This window comes from Cotesia glomerata, linkage group LG9 (assembly GCF_020080835.1).
Source record: "Cotesia glomerata isolate CgM1 linkage group LG9, MPM_Cglom_v2.3, whole genome shotgun sequence".
Classification (NCBI taxonomy): Eukaryota; Metazoa; Arthropoda; class Insecta; order Hymenoptera; family Braconidae; genus Cotesia; species Cotesia glomerata.
Genome location: NC_058166.1, coordinates 1,890,761 through 1,915,050, shown reverse-complemented (window position 1 = coordinate 1,915,050; position 24,290 = coordinate 1,890,761). Strand labels below are relative to the sequence as shown.

Genomic DNA, 24,290 nt, shown 5'->3' with positions numbered 1-24,290 from the left:
TCTTTGTAAATTATTCTCTGATAAAGATTTTCCATTTTCTTGTACATATGATTTTTGATCAAAAAAATGTAAGAATGTCATAAAAATTGAAACAAAATTTCGAAAAAAAAATTTATATAATAATTAGTAAAAAATTATTACCTCATTGGCGTACTTTCTTTTTACTAGCCATCTATGTTGATGCCATCTTCATTTTCATTCTTTCTAGTTTATGGCTAGGCTTACATGTTCACTCAATGATGAAACTAAAAATAATACTTATGTTTAGAGTACTTAAAAATATTACTTATGTTTAGAGTACTTAGGCAAATTCGGAAAACTTTAGTGGAGTGAGAAAAAAGGGCAATTAATTCCCGCCTTTTTGCAAATACTTAATCATTTTCGGTAGGAGAATTCTACAACTTCATAGCACATTCTGTCCATTTGATCATCTATTTAATGATCGCTGGAGATTTGGGTTTATCGGAATTTATAGTCAGAAGTAAATATTATTTTAATTTCTTTATTATTTAGATTTCTCTATAATTGATTTTTGATTTTCAAATATTTCAATGAATTTGACTTCAAAGAAAAAATCATCAATTTCTACTTATAAGATGCTTTCGGCATTGACAAAAGACCCGCTTCAGCTTGATAGAATAAAATAAATTTGGATTAATAATACATATGTCACCTTATCAATATTAAATAATAAAATAATTAAATATTTATGACTAGGGCCAGGACTTTCGCAGTTGTTTAAATGAGCATTCATATGTTTAACCTGAAATTTGAATAAATAAAAAACGCCCACTTCCTGATCCTACGTATGACAAATTTGTAGACCATGAATTTTTTACTTAAAATATAATCTTAATAAATAAAATTTAAGTCAGGAATGGTTGAAAATATGGAAGTCCTTGATTAATTAAAAAAAAAAAATTAATCAGTTCTTAGAGATTCCGATAGGTGGCGCAGGGTCAAAAACCTTTCTCGTAAGTACAAGCTTTTTTCTAAGATAATATGAGCAGAAAATCATTCGTGATTTGTGTATTATTTTTCAGAAGATTTGTTGAAATTTTTTTTTAAATTAATGGCTTGAAAATTCAATTTTTTAGAGGTTATATTCTGGTATTGAATTTTTTCGAGTAATTCACATTTAGTTGATGGTTGAAAATTAAGGAATAATATTTCCGGTTTTAAAATGGTATCTTTTTGATCACTGCTATTTTTTTCGCTAGTATATCTTTTGTTTGTCAAAAATAAATATATACTGACCACTTCAAATTCATACATATTAAGAGATTAAAATAGTAATTTCAGATTCCTTGGAACGATACTTCATGTGATTATATGACTACTTTTTTCTCGAAAATTAGTTTCAATTAAATTAAATTATGAATGTTGAATTTTAAACAAAATTTAGTTTCTGGTCATTAAATAATGTTTGAATAATGATTCAGATCTGGGCAGAAAAAACTTCGAAAAGAAACTTCGATGACATTCTGTAGAATCATCATCAAGATTGAAAACTCATTTATTTTTAGATGAGATGTTTACTTTTATAGCTGCCATTAATCTTAACATAATTTATTTCGTAGAAGTTTAGGCGTTTGTTTAGAAATATTGTTCAAATTATTATACATTACGACGGTACAAAAAAAATCGTTCGCCCAAGAAAAAAATATGAAAAAAAATATTTTTTCAATTTTTGTTTACTAATTCAATTTGTCTTATCGATTTTCAGTAGCATAGTAATTTTTTTGGCGTTCGACCATCAACGAAATTCTTTTAGCTGACTTTCTGGCAATGATAAATATTTTAGAAAATTTTTTTGTAATTATTTTTACAAAGAGTTTTTTAATTCAGATTAAAAATTTATAAGGGCATGACAAATTTGTTAATAACTAGCCAATACATCACAAAGTTAATCAAAACTTTAACGAGTTGATGAATTCAAGCTCCCTTCAATTTATTTCAGAATAATTCACAAGATCACCGCTAGGTGGTGTATAGTTGCAAACTATTCTCACTAGAACATACTTGCTGTCAATTTATAATACTCTTGTATATTGTATGATTTACTATATCAGTTCTGTTTGTAATTTTCATCAAATTGATGCATGTATGACCCAGATTTTACTTTTTGTATTTGAGTATTTTGGTTTATTTTTATTAATTATTTAAATATTAATAGAAACAATTATTATGATTATTTCGGTGATTATTATTTAATTATTGTTTTTATTTAGTTAATAATAATGTACTGTTGTTACCACAGTTATGATTTAATTAAAAAATTAAGCGTGTGAGAAATTATTTTGAAGCCGAGCGAATTAAGCGAGCAAAAGAAATTAATTGTGAAAAAAATTAAAAGACTGGGAAAATTATTTTAAGTTCTGAACAAGATTTAGTATGGGAAATCGATGAATGGATAGAGAATGAAAGAAATTACGATTAAAATAATAAAGAATTGTGAATTTGACGAAACGAATGGATGGATAATGAAAGAAATGACGATTATTATTTTAAAGAATTGTTTCTGGGAAATAAAAACTTAGAAATTTTCAACAAGTGTTAAGCTTGCGTGAGCCTCGATAGATGGCGAAGATGTTTCGTTTGTAGTGATGGCTCAAAAATATGTTAAGTTCCGTTTTGAAAATAATTTTGAAAAGCAATTCTTTCTCGGGAGAATTACTCGGACGAATACTCATCACCAAGTAATTCTAGAGGATGATACTCTACCTGGAGTCTGACCAAGGCCCAGGTAAGTATCGTGAACCGACCGGATGAAAGTGCTACTCCCCATGCCGAAGCCTTCAGCTGAGGTACGGTAGGTGATCATAAGCCGTGTAGGTGGGAGCGAGGAGGATACTCTCCACTTGCTCTCAGGGTAGAGTTTAGGACCCTCAGGGATGACGGCTAGTCGCCCTGAGGGGGGGGGGGTGTTATTGGGAAACTAGTTAGTATTTTGTAGACCGCGTTTTTGAGTTTGAACCGTGAATACCGTCGTGTATGTTTGGATAGAAAGTTTCTATTGTATTAGTGTATATTGCTTATATTTTTTCTTGATTTTGAACCGCATTAATGATTTTGAACCGCGAATATGTGTAAAAAGAGTGTTCTAATGTATTGTTTATATTGTTTAATTTGCTTATATTGTTTATATCGTTTATTAACATGATCAAGCCAATAAAGAGGTTTCCTTTTTCTTTGATTTATTTAAAATGAAGTGTTTTGTTTATATTTTGTTATTGATAATGTGATCCCCGTTTAAGACCCTGGACTCCGGCGAGCGAATTTCGAGCCGGGGATTAATTAGATAGGATTAGTTGAAAACGTGGACTTTACACATAAGAAATGCAACAATATTAAAATCAATTTATAAATATGAGAAAAATTTACTTAACTTTAAGAGAAAATCAATTTTTAGTATTGAGGTCAAATCTGGTATTTTTTTTCTTTTGGCCAATTTTGCAAATGAGATTTTTAGCTGTCAGCATCTTCGGCACTTTTCTACATTCTCACTGATTTTGTATAAACCAATAAATTTTAAATTGTCAATATTTTTTCTATTCACGTTCAAACATGTAAATTTTTAATTTCCACTGAAGTGGTGCATTTTTTCATTCAGAATTGTATCATCATTTTTAGAAGCTGATTTTTGTCCATTTTAAGTTAATAGTTTTGGTTGGTGATTACTAAATGACTTTCATGTGTGAATTAATTTTTTCGCAGTTTTTGAACCAAATGGTTCGTTAGTCCCACGCATTTCTGGGATCGGTCTAGAGCAAAGACTAAATCTTTCAACTTAAGAAATTTTGTTAATTTAATGTCTTTTTGGACATATTATAGTCAATCTTTGTAGAAAATTAACAAATTTCAAGGAATTCGCAATAATATATTGTTATAGTAATACTTAGTTTGAGATTCAATAGTACCATTGTTTTGAAGCTGTTGATCTCTTAAATATTTTCAATAGAAATGAACAATCACAAGTAACAATTAATAATAGAACATTTACTTTGCATTCAATCATCATTTTTCTGCTCAAATGTTACATGACTTTTGATATTAAGATAATAGTTACCACTATGCTGTTGAATTTTAGAAAAACTTATTTAAGCTAGGGGAAGGACGGGCAAAACGGATATGTTAATTTGAAAATGAAATAACAAATATATATTACAATCATATCCATTCTTAACTTTGGCTAATAATTTTTTGGGTAATTGAAGTTTATAATTAAAGTAAAATAAAAATAATAACAAATAAATTCTTCTTCGAAATTAAAAAAAAGTCAACATTATCCGTTTTGCCCTACCAGGGCGGGCAAAATGAATACTCAGGTCGCGTAAAACGAATACTGATTGGAAAATACATTTCAATCAAAACAATCGTCGCAAAAATATCAACCGCGTCCTGAATATGAAGAAAAAAAATCAAATCTGCATCGTCCTTAACAACATTAAACTAAGTATTGTATACTTACGATTTAAAATTTTATTTTTTTTCCTAAATTTCAATATTTATAAAAAAAAATTCCCACAAGTATGCAAAACCAATGCTTTATCGATAACGGTAAGTGTAGTTACATAATAGATTGATAGATTGCTGTCTAAAATGTTTCTATCGACCGACCAGCGATTTAAAACGATTATTCATTTTACCCGCCCTCTCCGTCTTGCCCGTCCGTCCCCTATTATTTGCGAAGTAAAGAAAAGTCTATAAAAATTTCTATTATTGCTTTCAACCTTCGGATTATTTGTCATTAATCAAAGTTTAGGTTGGAAAAAATCAAAATAATGAAAGTGTATTCTCTTATTATTTTCTGACTACTGAATCTTTGTAATTTATTATTAAAATTTTTAGAATAATAAATAATAAAATAATTATATATTTTAATTTAATAATTTTAAGCGACAAAGTAAATGATTAAAGAAAAGTATAATCAGTTGTTTCAATTAATTGGATTAAAAAAATAGTTCTGAAAATTTCCGATAGGTGGTGCATGACAGAAAAGCTTTCTCGTAAGTAGAAACGTGTTTTAAAGTTAATACAAGCAAAAAAATAAGTTGGGATTTGTGGAATATTTTCTGACAAAATTTTATTGTTTTATCTTGGAAATATAAATTCTCAATTTTTAATGTCATGTATATCATCAAGTTAAAAAATTTTTTATACCATTTTGGGGGTTTTATTAAAGCTTGAAAATTTTCAAAATTTATTAATGACATGACGTTTGGTAAACTAAGAACACATTTTTCGATGAATTCAGATAAAAATAAAATTTAAAATCGCTGAATTTATCTTCGCTTATTTATATGCCTTAAATCATGAATATTAACGCTTTATAATAATATATCCTTATAAATCAGAGGGTCTTGAACGTTTTTATTATTGATGTTAAAAGAACCAAAAAGATTTACTATAATTTATAATTTATAGTTTCTAAATTTGAATTTGAATAAAAAGTGTCAAAATATTTTCAATATAATTTAAATAGTATCTCAAGCACTAAATAAACAAAAAAAGCCCATTCAGTTCCTCACGTGTCTCTGTAGGTAGCACATCGTAGAAAAACTTTCTCGTAAGTGCGCAAGTGTCTTCAAGTTAATAAAAGCAAAAACTAAATTCTGATTTGTATATTTTGTTGAAGAATCATCATGAAGATACAAATTTATTGAAAGTTGTTGGGACTTGATACAAGACATCAGATTATACTCATATGTGCAGTCATAATTTTAGTTAACATTGATTATAATTGGCTCTGACGAATTTTCCGTCTGGGCCTAATATTCTTGAACACTGTGTTCCGTAATACTAAAATTGGATGTGAATAGATTAATGAAAATTTTTTAGTTATTTTCTTGATCTTATTTTTTTAAAAAAATTCACACCTCGAAATTTTTTTAATCATGAGGTAACTTCAAAATAAAAGCTGTTTTTTTTTTACTAAACTGTAATTTTGTAAATTTACATATTGCTTCATCGATATTGCTTAGCTATTCAAAAGTAAATGAAATAAGAAGATTAGAAATTAAATTAGAAGATTTATCAGATAATATTTATAACTCAGACATAATTTTTAGATTATTTGGTCTTACGAATTTCTCATTAAGTTCCAGGATTGCTAAATTCTGGGTCTTGTAATAATTATTGTAGCTTTCATAGGTTTTAAAAATTCTTGCTTAATTTTTTGAGATATGATTTTTAGTTTTCATTTCTGTGTTTACGATGATCATCAATTTTACTTCTAGGATATTTTACCGTTTGACAATATTTTTATTCATTCATACCTGAAATCAAATGCCTCTTATTCAATAAAATAAATGCTTTTAATATTGTGATCTTTAAATTTAATATTAATATTAATATTTAATATTAATATTGTGATTTTTAAATTTACAGCAAAATTTTTTTTAATTTTCGAAAATCATATACAACCATATCGGTTACTTGGATTTTTTAATTTTCTATTTTATATCTTTTTGTAAAGAAATAAATTTTTTTTTTCTTAATAGTCTTATGAACGTGGACTTGGCGTGATTTTTTACAGTGAAACTGTTTTTGCTCGGATTTCATTATTTTTTGTAAATATAATAAAAATTGACAATTTTAATTTAATACATTTCCGGTGGCAAACTATCCCCTTTAAGCTATAGTACATGTAAAAGTTATTCTTGCGCCGCCTGGCGTGTGTAATTGCAAGCTGTCAAATATCTTTTTTTTACTGTAGTTTCCCATCTATTATAAGATTAGCATGCATCCTTATATTATTTAGTCTCTGGCTAAATATATTAGCCAGCTATGTTACAACAAACGAGCCGTAATATTTAAAATTTTTACAATGCATTTTTATTGATCTCTAAATGAATGATCATTCGAGCAATCATTGGCTATCACAAAAATTTTCATTATTTTCGTATGTTGATTCTGTGAAAATACTAAGTACTCTATTTTTAGTTAAAGTAATAATTATTTTATTATTTTACATACTTTAGATTAAAAAAAGTTTTGAATTATATAAAGCTGTATGAAAAATAAAATTTATAGACTTTGGTGATCCACAGATTCGGTAGAATCTGGCGCCAAGTTCCGTTCAAATTCGTTGTAAACGGAGCGCGAGACTACCGACTGTGTTTACTGTAAGCAGAACGGTATTTTGAGGTTGCAAAATTTTATTTGATTCTACGGTACTTCTTGTTCCTAAATTTTATATTATAACAGTAATTCATGCTTTATTTTACTGATATTAATTAATTATATTCAATTATAACAATTAATCTACTTGAAATTATTAAATTTTATCAGCACAAACTATAGCAAGCTTAAAAATTTCGATCCTGACTTTTTTTCTATGTAAAAAGTGACATGCCACAGACTAAATAATTCGAGAATTCATGGTAATCTTCCAATAGATGGGAAACTACAGTTAAAAAAATACATTTCGCAGCTTGCATCTACATCCGCCAGGGTGCGCTGGAATTGTTTTTACATAAACTGTAGCTTCAAGGGGATAGTTTGCTATAAAAAATGCAGCCAACCCGAGATTTAAGTTGGCACCAATTGTAAATTTTTATTATAATTACAAAAAATACTAAAATCTGAACAAAAACAGTTTCACTGTATAAAAATCGCGCCAAGTCCACGTTCATAAGACTATCAAGATAAAAAAATTTCTTTTTTCTTTACAAAAAGATATAAAATAAAAAAATTAAAAAATCCAAGTAACCGATATGATTGTATTTGATTTTCTGAAATTAAAAAAAATTTTATTATAAATTTGAAAATTAAAAAAAAAATTTTGGAACGTATTTAGTGTGCATGGTTGCAAAATATTTTACTTTTAATGAAATTCGTAAAATCTATTTACTAGGACTTTAAAAAAATTGAAATACACAATGACGCACACCAAGTACGTTCTAAAATTTTTTTTTAATTTTCAAATTTACAATAAAATTTTTTTTAATTTCCGAAAATCAAATACAATCATATCGGTTACTTGGATTTTTTAATTTTTTTATTTTATATCTTTTTGTAAAGAAAAAAGAAATTTTTTTATCTTGATAGTCTTATGAACGTGGACTTGGCGCGATTTTTATACAGTGAAACTGTTTTTGTTCAGATATATAAGTACATGGAGTGAGAAAAATTAAATTAGTTTTAATAATTTCCAATAGGTGGCGAGTGGTTAGAAATTTTCTCATAGGAACAAACTTCTTTCCAAAGTAATACATGCAATAAAACAATTGTAATTTGTGAATTATTTTTTAACAATGTCATTTAATACACATTAAAGCGTATGGAAATTCTAATTCGTTTGAGGATCCATAGTTCGAGATTTTTTTGTTTCAGTTCTTTTGTACTTGATTTTTAAAAAATTTAACGTATGTTTTTGAGACTCAATAATTTTAATTTTTCTGTTTAAGAGGTTTCTAAAATTACTAGCAATTAAGCGCTTTTAATTTTGAAACTTAAGATCCAAATATTAGTAATTAAACTTCTAAAATTGTATGTCTTATTGGTGTGCAATCGTTTTTTCGTTCCGTGTTTGTTTTTCGGATTGTGCCCGAAAAACAATTTAAAGTCACAAATTAATTTTTCTTCTTGAAATTGATTTTTTCACTAATCATCTTTAACATAATTAATATAGCATAACAATTGAGCATTATTAATTATTCTTAAACAAAAGAGTTATTTTCATTCTGGCGTACGTTAAAGTGTAACTTGAAAAATCTTAATAGATTTTTCCAATCTTGCATTCCAATAAACGATTTCGTATCAAATTGTCATTAAGATTAACTAGAATTATTTTTTTAGTAGCTTAATTTTTACTTTTATGATTAACTCAGTAATTGTCCCAAAAATTATTATTAATTCTAATCAAAATTCATTGTTCTAATATTGAAAGAAACTTATGAGTTCAAATTACGTGAATTATTTCTTTATTTATTGATAATCTCTTTCAAACTGCAGTATTGAATAAATTAATTAAAAAAAGGATATAAGATTTTAAATTTATAAAAGTCAATTTATTATAAAGTTCTTCAAATTGCCGCCAGATGGCGCACGGTCGTAAATTTTGTTCCCAAGCACAACTTTTTTGCTAAGTTAATATAAACGGAAAAATAGTTATTATTGATGAAATAATTAGTTTTAAACTGTTGTAAATTTATTTAGTAGAAATTTTGGAAAATTTTGGAAAAATTTAATTTTTATTTATGTTTTGTAAAAAATTATAATTTAATTATTTATTTAATGTTGAAATTAACGTAATAATTTAAGTTGAATAAATTTAAGGTTTCAAGAGTAAACTTTGAGGTGTTATTTTCTGTCGGTAAAATTTTTTTGATTTCAGGTCAGTCTAAAATCGTAATTATATTTATTTAATGCTAATGATGACCCAATAATTTAAATTAAATAAGTTTAATGTTTTAAAAATAAACTGTTGTTTGAGAAGGCATTTGCGATAGGTAAAAAATATTATTCATAATTCATTAATTAAGTTTTGAATCTTCTTGCTTTATGTTACATAAAATAAATGATTAACAAAAATTTTCAACATGTTAACAGTATTTTTTCTTTAAAACTTTTTATAACTATATCTACTTTTCACTATCTACTTTTCACTATCGTTCAGCGTTACTTTTCGCCATTGAATTAATTCGGATTGTTTAATTACCCTTGTTCTGATCTAAAGACGTTTAAAAAATTGAGATTATGATTTTTAAATAGTGATTATTCCGTTTTTGAGATGATTCATTAGAATTCAATTTAAAATAATTGAATTCTAATTTCCGTTGTTGGATAATTGCGTAGAAGGAAGCTTCTTTCCCGCCAAATTCGACAATTTCACAGTATGGTCGTCAATTATATCATCTATTTAATGATCGCTGAAGATAACGGATTTCATCGTCTGAAGTAAATATTTTTTTAATTCCTTTATTATTTACATTTATCTATTACTGTCCTGTGATGTTTAAATCTTTCACCAAATTTAAATTTAAAGAAAAATTTATCATTAATTGTTTGCAAAATATTTATTTGTCAATTTTATACTTTCAATCTCTTTAATGACAAGGACCCGGTTTAGCTTGATATAAAAAATATTTGAATTAATTATACACTTGTCACTTCATCGATATTCGCCATGAATGTGACTGCAGCGACAGTCAAAATATGAACTACAGGAGGCTGTCGGAGTATGTTTTTATACGTATTTCAATAGCAAGAAACATAAAATTATATAAATATTATAAATAATAGTAAAAAAAAAACGTTGTAAAAAATATGTGACAGTTTTATACACTAATAGAGGGATTTGTTTATATTTAATAAGTTTTATTAACTGTTAATAAATAATTTTTTAACATCATAGGATTTAATAAATATTTATTAACAGTTAACAAGTAATTTATTAACTACAATTTATTAACTGTTAATAAATATTTATTAGTGGTTAATGACGATCCCAATCGCCTTCTGGGCTGAAAATAAAATATTAATAAACAATTTAAACTTAAAATTAAATCTTAAATTATTATATTTTTTCAAACCGCTCGGAAGGTGCCGCCATCTGGCGAAACCTCCAACACACTGTGATAAATTCGCTACTTTCAATATCAAAAAAATAATGATACTCTGATTTTTATAGGATTGATATCCTTATACTCAGAAACTGACCAATAGTCATCGTTTTATCAGTTCACAGTAGCATAGTTGTTTTTTTATATTTAGCTAACGGCAAAGTTCTTTTGGCTGATCATCTAGCGGTGATAGATATTTTAGAAAATATTTTTCAATATTATTTTGTTTAATATAGACTCAAAAGTTTAATATAGACTGAATATTGATGAGGGCATGAAATATTTGCTAACAACTATCCAATACATCATAGAGTTTATCAAAACTTCAACGAGTTGATGAATTAAAGCTCCCTTCAATTTATTTCAGAATAATTCATAAGATCACCGCTAGGTGGCGCATAGTCGCAAACTATTCTCACTAGAAGATACTTGTTGTCAATTTAATATACTCTTGCATAGATAATAGTTTAGTGTCTTACTTCTGTTTGCTCTTTTCATCAAATTTATGCATACGAAATGCAACAATATGAAAATCAATTTGTAAATCAGAAAAAAATTTTCTCATTTTCAAGGGAAAATTGACTTTTTTTAATTTTCTCAAATCTGGTATTTTTTTTCTTTTGGCCAATTTCGCAAATGGGATTTTTAATTTTTTGAATTGTTTTTTGCATGTTAGATTCAATTTTTCTTGGTCATCGTATGAAGCTCTTTTAGTTATTTTTCTACTTCCATTCTCACTGAATTTTGTATTAGCCAGCAATGTATTAATTGTCAATATCTATTATGCTTCCGATTGAACATCTAAGTTTCAAATTTTCCCGAGTGGTCCATTGATTGGGCCGAAATTGTTTCCTAATCGCTAAAAACAGAGCTGATTTTTTCCATTCTTAATGATGATTTTGTTATTGCAGTTGGGAATTTATTATTAAATTACATTTATACGTAAATTAATTTTTTCATCACAATTGAAACGGATAGTTCGTTAGTTTCAGGCAGGTCTAGAGCTGGACCAGAGCAAGGACTTATCTTGAGCTTGGTGAGAAATTAAGTTTAATACAATAAAAAAGCAAAAATAAAATTAGGTAACAGGACCAAATTTTTATTTCATATAATGAATACAGTTAAATGTTGACGAAAAATTAAAAATTCGATTTTGATAGATCACAAAAAATATCTATCTTATATCATCATTGCTCATCTATAATGTATAAACAGAAAATACAAATTAGTGAAATTTTATTGTTTATGACTAGAGCGTTTTTATGTTGAAAATTCGTGTAATTTTCAATAAAAAGGTAACCTCGCGTTCTCGATCTTTTTTAAATTTTATCTTACTGACGTCAATAAATTTGACGGTACTATGAGTCGTAAATTAATTCGTCAAAATAAGGGTTGTTCTATAGTTTTTCTTTTTGTCTTGTGATATTAACTGAATTAGATCTCTCAAGGATAGATTAGCCGAAAAAATACCATAAATTTTCTATCTTGAAAGCAAATAGAATTATTTGCTATGAGCTATGATAAATTTTTTGAAAGTTTTATATTTATAAAATTGAATTCAATGTTTCATAAATAATCAAATATAGAGTTAGCAATTGTCGAAATATTTAAGGTAGTACTACCGTTACACAAGAGTCAAATTACAAAACTTTACCTTATTTGATTAACGTAGGAGATTTCACTATACTAAATCACGTTGGAGAAAGAGAAACGGAGATAAATTTTGAATGTTTTTTATTAATAAATATTCTCATATGCTCGGACGTAAAACCATACTGATTGTTATTAAATATGTTCTAGATGTTATTTTCTCTCGTTGTCTTAATTTTTTTAACAATCTGAACGTCCAGTTTTGTGAAATAAAATGAAGTCTTTGATTTTCCATAAGGATCAATGGTAAAGGCAAAAATATTTGAGTATTAATATCTTTTTTTCAGGACTCGCCAGGCTTCCAAAAATTTTACTGCTAAATTATGAAATTATACTACTTTAATAAGAATTACTATACTATTTTTTTATGATTAAATACTTAATTAAGGAGAGCGCATGTATTGTATTGATAGACAATATGATTCTAGATCCATATCATTGGTTTTAAATTAATAAGTAACAGACATAAGAGTTCTACATTGTAAAACTGAAAAATTAGTTGATAGTTTTATGAATTACCGCTAGTTGGCGCATGGTCGCAAATTTTGTTGCTAAGTAGAAATTTGTTTTTCTTACTATAGCCAGAAAAATAGTAATGATCCACAGATTCGGTAGAATCTGGCGCCAAGTTCCGTTCAATTCTGCTGTAAACGGAGCGCCAGACTACCGACTGTGTTTACTGTAAGCAGAACAGTATTTTGAGGTTGCAAAATTTTATTTAATTCTACGGTACTTTTTTTTCCTAAATTGTATATTATAACAGTAATTCATACTTTATTTGACTGTTATTAATTAATTATATTCACTTATAACAATTAATCTACTTAAAATTATTAAATTTAATCAGCACAAACTATAGCAACGCAAAAATTTCGATTCTGACTTTTTTTTCGATGGGCAAAGTGATCTGCCACAAACTAAATAATTCGAGAATGCATAGTAATCCTTCATTAGATGGGAAACTACAGTTAAAAATAGATATTTCACAGCTTGCATCTACACCCGCCAGGGTGCGCTGGAATTATTTTTACATAAACTGTAGTTTCAAGGGGATAGTTTGCTATAAAAAATGCAACCAACGCGAGATTTAATTAAGTTGGTACCAATTGTAAATTTTTATTATAATTACAAAAAATACTAAAATCCGAACAAAAACAGTTTCACTGTAAAAAAATCGTGCCAAGTCCACGTAAATAAGACTATTAAGAAAAAAAAAATTTGTTTTTTTCTTTACAAAAATATATAAAATAAAAAAATTAAAAAATCCAAGTAACCGATATGATTGTTTATGATTTTCGGAAATTAAAAAAAATTTTGTTATAAATTTAAAAATTAAGAAAAAAATTTTAGAACGTACTTGGTGTGCGTCATTGTGTATTTCAATTTTTTTAAATTTTGCAACCGCGCACACTAAATACGTTCCAAACTTTTTTTTTTAATTTTTAAATTTGTAACAAAATTTTTTTTAATTTCCGAAAATCATAAACAATCATATCGGTTACTTGGATTTTTTAATTTTTTTATTTTATGTATTTTTGTAAAGAAAAAAACAAATTTTTTTTTTTCTTAATAGTCTTATGAACGTGGACTTGGCGCGATTTTTTTACAGTGAAACTGTTTTTGTTCGGATTTATATAATGAATTTTTATTGTTATCCAAAAATAATTAAATATTTAAATGCATTACGTTCCATAGGTTCTCTGAAGGAAATATCAAAAATTTACCAAAGTAGACGCAAAAAGGACAAAGTATCCCAAAGACGAGGCTTTTTCTTTATAATTGATTCATCATTATTTTGGTTGATTCACTGGAAAGATATGTTAAACAATCACGAAAGGTCATAATTGCACGACTCATGATGCGAAGCATCAGAGAGTGCTTTACGATCGAAAAATTTTTTTCGCTTCATTTTAGCAACTATTTTTAGTATTATAGCCTTGTTAGTTCACGGAATCAAGATATTTTGCATACTATTGTCGAGATAATTTAATGGAGATTAATTCCATACTTTCTAAAAATTGATTTACTGCAATAGAAACGGAAAAAAACATCAAAATAGGTCAAAAAATTTTCCTGTCCGTCATGTATGAAACCCCGGAAACACTGTAACTTGTGAAAAAATCAATTATTTGAGTTAAATTTTTTTTTTAATTCTAATCGACGATTGTAGCTCACTGAATGCGAATGGTTAATTAATTCAGTATCATTTAATTACAATTAATAAAAAACGAAAACTGCAAGACTGTACATCTATATATTATAATATATCCATGTAAAATTAACATGGATGGTGATATATCTATATCTATAGATATTATGTACATTTTATTCCACCAGGGGCGCTTGTGCAGTACCTTCCTACTACAGCTGTTTTTTCGGCAATTAATTTTGAACGACTTAAGTTTTTTTTTTTTTTTTTTTTTTTTTTTATATTTCATAATGAAATGAGCATTATGAGTCGTGCACTTTTGGATTTTCCAAACTTTTTTTTTAATACTATTCTTTTTCCAATATGGTAAGTAACAGCTAACTAGCCAGCTACAATTTGCTTGCAGCGATTTCTAAATAAGCTATTCATTTGCTAAATAATTGGTAGCCACAAAAATTTAGATTTGATTCTTTTTCGGAACATACTGAATCCTTAATTTTGAATCAAATCAATAATAACAATGTTATTATTTAACATACTGTAGATAAATATTATTATATATATTGAAAGTCAACACCCGCATGAAAATACTATAAATATATATTTATAAAAATATATAATACCGCGTTAAAAATATATTATACAATATATTGCATATAAGTGATGAATATATGGCGGCAAAATTGTCTATATTGAAAAGTATAACTTTATTCTATATATGGAACCATGTATTTTAAATAATATATTCATTAATATATGGTGATCCATATATTGTTTAGTATATATCATCTGCTATATTACCAAATACATAAAAACCATATATAATATATCATGTACAATATGTGAAGAATATATGTGACACCATATATTTATCGATACATTATTTTAAGTGTAAGGTATCATTATATAAAAAGTTATACCGATACACGTGTGGATCGTGCATACATGAAGCAAATATATTGATGAATATATGGTTTATACATGAAAATGATATATTTATTTACAATATATTTTTTTATATCATTGTGGCAAAATTATAGATATGATTTTATATATCGTTTCATATATCACATTATAATATCAATATATTTAATCATATATTTTGAAACATATAAACCTTTTCCAAGCGGGTATTAAATAAGATCCGAACAAAAACAGTTTCACTGTAAAAAAGTCGCACCAAGTCCACGTTCATAAGACTATTAGGAAAAAAAATTTTTTTTTTCTTTACAAAAAGATACAAAATAAAAAAATTAAAAAATCCGAGTAACCGATATGATTGTTTATGATTTTCGGAAATTAAAAAAAATTTTATTGTAAATTTAAAAATTAAAAAAAAAAAATTTTAGAACGTATTTAGTGTGCGCGGTTGCAAAATATTTTACTTTTAATGAAATTCGTAAAATCTATTTACTAGGACTTTAAAAAAATTGAAATACACAATGACGCACACCAAGTACGTTCTAAAATTTTTTTTTTAATTTTTCAATTTACAAAAAAATTTTTTTTAATTTCCGAAAATCATAAACAATCATATCGGTTACTCGGATTTTTTAATTTTTTTAGTTTGTATCTTTTTGTAAAGAAAAAAAAAATTTTTTTTCCTAATAGTCTTATGAACGTGGACTTGGTGCGACTTTTTACAGTGAAACTGTTTTGTTCGGATTTTAGTATTTTTTGTAATTATAATGAAAATTTACAATTGATAACAACTTAAATCTCGTGTTGACTGCATTTTTTACTGCAAACTATCCCCTTAAAGCTACAGTTTATGTAGATGTAATTCCAGTGCACCCTGGCGGCCATAGATGCAAGCTATGAATCACTTTTTACTGTAGTTGCGTGTCTATAGGAAGGATTACTACACATTTTTATTTTATCTAGTCTGTGGCGCTGATATTCCCCATCGAAAAAAGTCAGGATCGAAATTTCTGGGCTTACTATAGTTTGTGCTGATAAAATTTAATAATTTTGAGTGAATTAAGTGTTATAATTGATTATAATTAATTAATATCAGTAAAATAAAGTATAAATTACTTTTATAATATATTATTTTGGAAAAAGGAGAACCATATAATTAAATAAAATTTTGCAACCTCGAAATACCGTTCTGCTTACAGTAAACACAGTCGGTAGTCTGGCGCTCCGTTTACAACGGATTTGAACGGAACTTGGCGCCAGATTCTACCGAATCTGTGGATTATTATTAAATCTTATTTTACATTCTGTAAAATTCATTTATATAAAGCTTTACAAAAAAAAAAAATGTATACACTCTGGTGATATAAATAGAAAATTTCACTTCTACTGTTTATACTTATTAAGCTTTCAAAATTATTAACAATATTTATTATCAGTTCCAAAACATCTGATATAATTGTCATTATTACACTTCTAAGATTTTCTGTTTGGTTCGTGTGTTTCGTTTTTTTATGCTTTTCGAGAGTTGGTTAAATAAAATAAGGTCAAACCCATATATTGAAACCGAAGAACAATTTCACATCATAAATATATGTTTTAATTTGCAATTTATTTCTTTAGCAATTTTTTTAATGTAATACATTTATAACAAGCTGCATTCACGCAATAAAAAAGTATTTCTAACTTTAGGAACAAACAAACATTATTAATTATTCTCAAAAAAAAAGAGAATATTTTTGATTTTGAAGTCTTATCTCGAAAAAAATTATCATAATCATCAAATTTTTTGTTTTAATACACAATTTAATACATGCTGTCTGTAGGATGAACTTGAACAATGTCTTCCAATGCTAAATTTCGACTTTTATAGAACATTTACTGATTGATTCGAAAATCATTGTTAATTCTTGTCAAAGCTTACTGTTCTAATATTCGAATAGTTCTATCGTTTGCCCAGAAAAGTTCTATCGTTTTTAGTCATGAAAATATTTGCCAAAATTTGTAAAACAATAACATACGCTGCAATAAATGCGATGTTACAAAGCTTTGCATTGTATTCCTCTAAAATTAAAAAAGAAATTAATTTAAATGTAAAAACTCTTTTATGACATTAAAATAATTAAATATTTGTGCACCTATAAAAAGGAATAAAAAATTGTCATTTCCTAAAATTTTTTATTAAAACTATCACACACTGGCCTCAGTCATTTTCACTAAGAATCCTTCATTTTAATTTAAAGGCTGCTAGTTTCTATAACCACCGCTAGGAAGCGCATTGACCTACTTTCTTCTCGCAGGAAGATATTTAATTCAAATCTATTATGTATAATTTAGTGTTTTAAATTGTTATCTTATTTTTGCCGCATAAATACAATAACATAATTTTTAGCCATTAAAATACAAAATAACTTGATAATATTTTGAGACCTATCCTTCTAATTTTCATTTTATACTTGAAAAAACTCTTTTTGAAAATTTTACGTTATCTTTTGTGTCATCGAAAAAAATTAATTATATTAAATTATAACCACATTAACTTGGATTGACTCAATATCTTGACAGTATTTTTTAAAGTTGAAAGCTTTTCAATTCAGCGTCAATTTTTTTCCGGAGCTTTTAGTAAACTCACTTTGTTCTGACAACGTATGAATTTTATTGAGTAAAAGTTTGGATTATAACGTTCCGAATTCTAGAATTTCATAACACATTCTGTCCATTTGATGATCGCTAAAAATTAAATTCTATCGGATTCGATAGACTGAAGTAAACATTTTTTCAGTTTCTTCTTTATTTAAATTTCTCTATTATTAATTTCTGATGTTCCAATCTTTCAACAAATTTAAGTACGAGAATCAATTCACTTTTAGTTGTTAAATCCTTTCAATCTCTAAATTGACTAAGGACTAAAAAAAATAATTAGTTCTCAGGAATTCCGATAGGTGGCGCAGGGCCAAAAACATTTCTCGTAGGTACGAATTTTTTTCTAAAGTAATATAAGTAAAAAATCAATCGTGATTTGTGAATTATTTTTCAGAAGATTTTTTTTTTAGAATTAATGGCTTAGAAATTTAATTTTGTGGAAATTGTATTCTGGAATAAAATTTTTTTTATCTTTGAGAAATTTATTTGATGGTTGAAAATTATGATTAGCATTATTTCCAATTTAAATCACGTATTGTGGTTCTTTTCATTATCCCTTAGTTTTTTTGTAACAGTTGAAACGAATTGCTTGTATTTGACTGATTCATAAACTGGAAAACAGCATTTGTAAAATCTCAGTTTGATTGAAAATTATTATTGCACTATTTACGGCAGTTGTGATTACAAAAATTATCGATTGATATTACTAATGGACGAGTTGCTATATAAATCACCAATTTACTTAAAAGAGTAGAACTTACACAAGTGTAATTTACTATAAACTTATAGACGGAAAATTAAAGTATGTTTAAAGTATTCGAGGTTTTCTGTCGTTCTTTCAATTTTTTCAATTATCATCAATTACGTCGAAATTTGCTGTATAATTTGTTGAATTGTAAGATAGTTTAAAGGCAAAATAAATTTTGTACCGAAAAATTAATAATCAACTTTCAAAGAGAATATTCTTAATTTTTTACTCATCAGTTTCTGCTTTTTCTCTTGAAAACTAATTCTATTGCAAGCCACTTAGAAACCGATAAATTTTATGGGGCCCGGCACATATAACTAAGTTTCTATTACCTATGAATTAAGTACGCTTTTGTTTAATTCTAAAAAATTATGAAAACTAATTCTCTTGCAAGAACAATCTAGCAGCAAATGCTACTCAAAAAAAATTTTTTTTTTAAATATTTCATATTTTATATTGCAAAATTTTTTCTGTTAATTTCATTATGTCCAACTGTGTCATTATAATGGTTAAAGCAAAAGATATTAAAAATCTATTTTTCTTATCCAAAGACTCAAAATTATTTCAAAAAATTAATTTTTAGTTCTTTGAATTTCCGCTAGGTGGCGCAGACTCTAAATAATTTCTCGTAAGTACAAACTTGTTTCTAATTTAATAAAACCAGAACAATAATTACAATCGATGATTTATTTTTCAATACGCTTTTTCGTTAGAACAAACTTGGCCTCAAGATTATTTAACCATTTCTCTCAAAAAGTTGTCTTTAAAACCTAGACAATGTTATATATGTGTCGACCAATGGTTTATGATAAATTCTAAAATGTAGTTTTAATTTTCCGGAGTGTCCATATAAAATTATTACACCTGAAAATTGGTTACTCAAATCCTCCGTCATATATTCTGAGGTTGCTAATGAGCACTCAGTTTATTTCACAATTTTTTTTGCATGAAAATTAGGATGTCTTTCTTGTCCTATAAAATGGTCATTAATAAATATTTAATATTAAAAATTATCTTTAAATAATTTATGATATCTTTCTATTTTTTGTGACAATATTTCATTTTATATAAATTTTGTAGCAGACACAAAATATTTTTAAATAATCTTGTGTCAAAACAACGATTAATATTATGTAAATGATTATAGACCCATGAATCGAATCTTTGTACGTAAATACCTATCCTACTTATAATTATGCTACAAATTAGCATGTTATATGTTGAATTGTAAGCTAATCGAATAATAGTGGTATTCGATCTATCAGTAAATTAATAATTAATTCGACAAATGTGGATAGGTTTTGTACGAAATTGAAATTGATGAGAAGTAACAAAAATTTAGTTTCTTATTTAGATTGTTTAATTTCTTGCCTCTCAATTTAAAATTTGATTAGTTTTTTGATTCCTTGTACTAATTAATGTTCTTAAATTTTGTTCAACATTTCTCTTCCTGAATATAATTTTCATAATTCGAATTATTCGATAAGCATGTAAATTTTTTGGATCAATTTAATTGTCAAAATTTTTTTCGTTTTCCATTCTGATTTTTTTTCTATTTACTTGAGGAATTATTTTTCTACTGGATGAATTGTCACTTAACACTGAAATAATTGTAATATTAAAACGATGGCCTTACATTACTTAGATTATCATTTCGCTTTTTCTTTACAAATAGACCCCGCAATTTAAGCTTAAGATACGTCTAGTTTGTATTGCTCTTAATTTTCGTAATCTCATACTACCTTTTTAAATAAAAAATTATCGCAACTATTTTATTTGAATAAAATAATTGATTTATATTGCAGTAATAAGAGAAAGATTTAAAATTTACAATTGGATTTAAAACTTAAAATTTTTCGAAAAAAATAACATAATTTTCAGTGGACTATAAATAGTATAGTAGTTTCTTAAGTTTCCGCTAGGTGGCGCAGGGCCAGAGAGTTTCTCGCAAGTAAAAACTTGTTTTCAAATTAAGATATACAAAACAAGTAATTTTAGTATGTAGAATATTTTGTTGAAATTTTGTAATATGTAAAGTGTATTTATAAGGTAAATTGTGATGTAAAATTTTAAATAAATCAAGGTTTGAATTTGATAATGCTCTTTTTGATAAAACTCAATTTTAATAATAGAATTTTGGAAAAAAAATTCTTTAAATAATCTTTTTTCTTTCCAATATTAAAAAAATTTTCATATGACGAACTGGGATACAATATAACCAGTCGATTAGGTGTACTTTAGTAAATTTATAATTCAGATAAATTTATAAAAAGTATGATGTTGTAACAATACTTTTCCCCAAAATTTAACTAAATTCGACCGATGGCGAAGATATCGGCTGGGTAGGGTATTTTACGCTCGCCCTTTTAAATATATAATAAATTAACCCGGAAACCCCTCAGGCTGGGTTAGTGCACATTTGGACGCCAGGTAATTTTTGTGAAAAATTACCAAAAAATAATAACAATTCCAGGGGCCGCGCCAGACGGTCAATTAACGATTTAAATCAATATGAGTGAAAAATAAGCCACGAGGAAATCAAGGTTACGATTAGAATGGACCTCAGAATCGGAAATAATAAAGAATTAATTATAACATACTATTTTATAATAACTAGGTAAGATAGGAAGATGAGTTGCAGGAAAAGAATACAGGAAAGTCAAATAGTTAGTATAAAGGAATTAATCTAAAAAAATACTTCAAGAAAATGAAATAGTTCAAAATAAATTCTTAGCTATAAATTTATTCAGATTAAGGCCTAAGAGGTTTAAATCACTGAGATCCTCCGTGGGCCAACTTAAGTCTATTTCAAATTACAAATAAATCCTTTGTGGAATTCTTGATTAACAAATAGCTTTCTATTCAACTTAAAATATAATAATATTGCGCTCGGAAATAATAATAATCGCAATAAATTAATAATCTTAACAATGATCAAGATTTAATAATATTAAAAATGACTTGCGCTTGACAATAATACCTGCGACGGCGATTAACATATAACAATATTAATCATAAATAACGCAAAATAATAATAGCTTTGATGATCAATAATACTTACAAATTAAACGAAAGTAACACTCATAATACTCGACGCCTGATGTCATCAATCGCAAAAATAATCGTTGTAAAAGAAACCAAACAATATTCATCTACATTATTTGTAAATTAAATCCAAACAAAAATTGTAACATCAATTAATATTTAGTAATATTGATTGTTAATCACGCTCAAAATAATGATTGTAATAATTAATAATTAACAATATCAATCGTGAATCACGCTGTACAAATTATAAATATAACAATAATATGTCGCGTGGGAAACAATAATCATAAAAATACCGCAGTACCAATTTTGGTTTAGGTACTTGCGTACACGGAAAGAAAATTGAAGGAGTTTTTACTATTTTACTATTGTAATTTTTACTAAATAAAATAGTAACGGTGGACTATACTTCTCATTTAGTAATTTTTACGATCTACTATTGTAAATTTTATCCAACAAATAAGACTAGCAAGAGTCTTAAAAAGTCGAATACTATGGAGCAAATTATACAATATGTGTTTGTGAACTTTACAATTCAACTATTGTAAAAATTCACAGTTGTTTTTTTTAAAAGAAATATTAGGGAGGGAGAGAGATAGAAGGTTGGACTAATTGGTACCTGTACAGTAATCGAAAAAAGAAACCGACATTTTCGTGCTGTCTGGGAATCGAACCCAGAACTCTGTGTCGGCAGCCAGAGACTCTCCCTCTACGCTATCCAAGATAAACTAAGACTCATATCCTTTAACATTTACATAAACTCGGAGTCTAGCGCTGTGCACGGCCATCACTCACACTAATTGAGAAACATTCCAATTCAACTATTGTAAAATTTGCTATAGTTCTATTGGAAAGATACAGAGGCAGCACTGGAAATTTTCATCTCTTACTTTTTACAATAGTAATATCGTATTTTTTCATGAATAAATAGTATTTTTTCTTCTAAAATATTTGACAATTAATAGTAATAAAAGTATAGTCCAGCTTTACAATAGTTGTATCGTAAATTTTCCCAGAAATTTTTTCCCGTGTAATAAATTGACGCGAGCCACAGGACGCGATTAGGCAATCAGCCGCCGTGAGATTTTCCCCGAAAGGCCTTTCTTTAATTTTAACAAACAAATTAGCCCACGTTTGAATATAACTGAATTTAAATTTTATTATCAAATAGCTCACTGTGATTAATTCATTACTTGTCAGCCACGTGGTCAAGATGGCGGCCTCACGTGGAAAACCGGCGCCGGTTCCCGCCCGGGAGAATCTCAGTAATTACCGTGGCGGAATAATATTCAAGGACTTACCGGAATGCGTTAATACGGTCAGCCAAAATCACCAAATTAATTCTCTAACGAACCAAACAGTAAATTAATAAAGAATTGTTGAGCAACTCAAACAACAATTGCAAATTATTATACCAAAATTGAATGACTTGACCACACTGGTGCTTGCAATCTGGTATCACGCCTGTGACTGACTATCTATTCCGCCGGCAGCATGCTGCCAGCTGCGGCTACCGACCTGCCCTCATGAGGGACTTCCCGTCACCTCGGGCTATCGCCGGTACCGTTCTTTTTCCAAAATTTCCAATTCCACCAAATACTGAGTAATCCTCCCCCGAAGCGCAAATCGAGCCGGCATCCGCATGCAATAACATTTCAGCAACAATCATAATCATTGTTTAGATAATTATTTAATAATTTAAAATCAAACATGAGTTTAAAAGACAAATTTGAGCTGAGCGTCAGGCTCGTCTGCTCTAGACTGGGGGCCTCGGGTATTCTCAGGCCCGTCGGCCACTCACCGGAGCCCCATCTAATTTAGTAAATTGAATTAATTAAACAAATTAAATTCTTTAGTTTAAATTTCAAAGTTACATCGCGCTAATTTTAATCACCGGCGACCATCCTGATCGCCTTCTGGGCTGAAATGAAATATAAATAAACAATATTAACTTAAAACTAAATCTTGTTTCTAATAAACTTTTTATTATCAGCTCGGGAGGTGCCGCCATCTGGCGGAGCCTCCCACCAGTGTGCTCAAGCCCGGCGGGAAATGCCACAGCGTGTAAACACTGTGACAATGTGGAATGGAAAAAATTTTCAAAGTTTGCTGTTGGATGAAAATAATATTATAAGATAAGCGTTTGCAATCAAACTCTTTAAAATTATATTAATAACTACAAAATGAGTTTATCGTTTTGTTGAATCTAAATAAATTAACCATGTTAGCGTATTATAAAAATAAAATAGATCTCTTTTTAGTGGCATGATGGCCGAGCGGGCTAAGTCCCATTATCCCGTTAGTTCGCTCGCACATCATGTCGTGAGGCGAGGGTTCGGGCCCCGACGTTTGTTCGAATAGTTCCAACACCAACCATCGGGGGTCGCTCCAGTAGCCGAACTGTACTGGCATGGGTTTTCTCTGTGGTTTCCCCATCGCCACTATTCCAACAACCGATAGAAAGAGGAGAGGAATAGGTTAAATGCAGTACAGAAAGCACAAGTCGGTCCACAGCCGCAGTGATAATAAAAAGTTGAGAATAAATGTGTGAAAAAAATAAGGTTAA

At 27.7% G+C, this 24,290-nt stretch overlaps 1 long non-coding RNA gene across 1 annotated transcript; it reads right to left on the bottom strand.

Annotated features, from left to right (window-relative positions):
- Positions 1-7,252: 7,252 nt before the first annotated feature.
- LOC123271791 lies at positions 7,253-22,998 on the bottom strand. The gene is made up of 3 exons (XR_006510958.1): positions 22,918-22,998; positions 8,609-8,615; positions 7,253-7,266 (listed from the first exon to the last, which is right to left on the bottom strand). It is a non-coding gene; the product is annotated as an uncharacterized LOC123271791 (long non-coding RNA).
- Between the last annotated feature and the right edge of the window lie 1,292 nt (positions 22,999-24,290).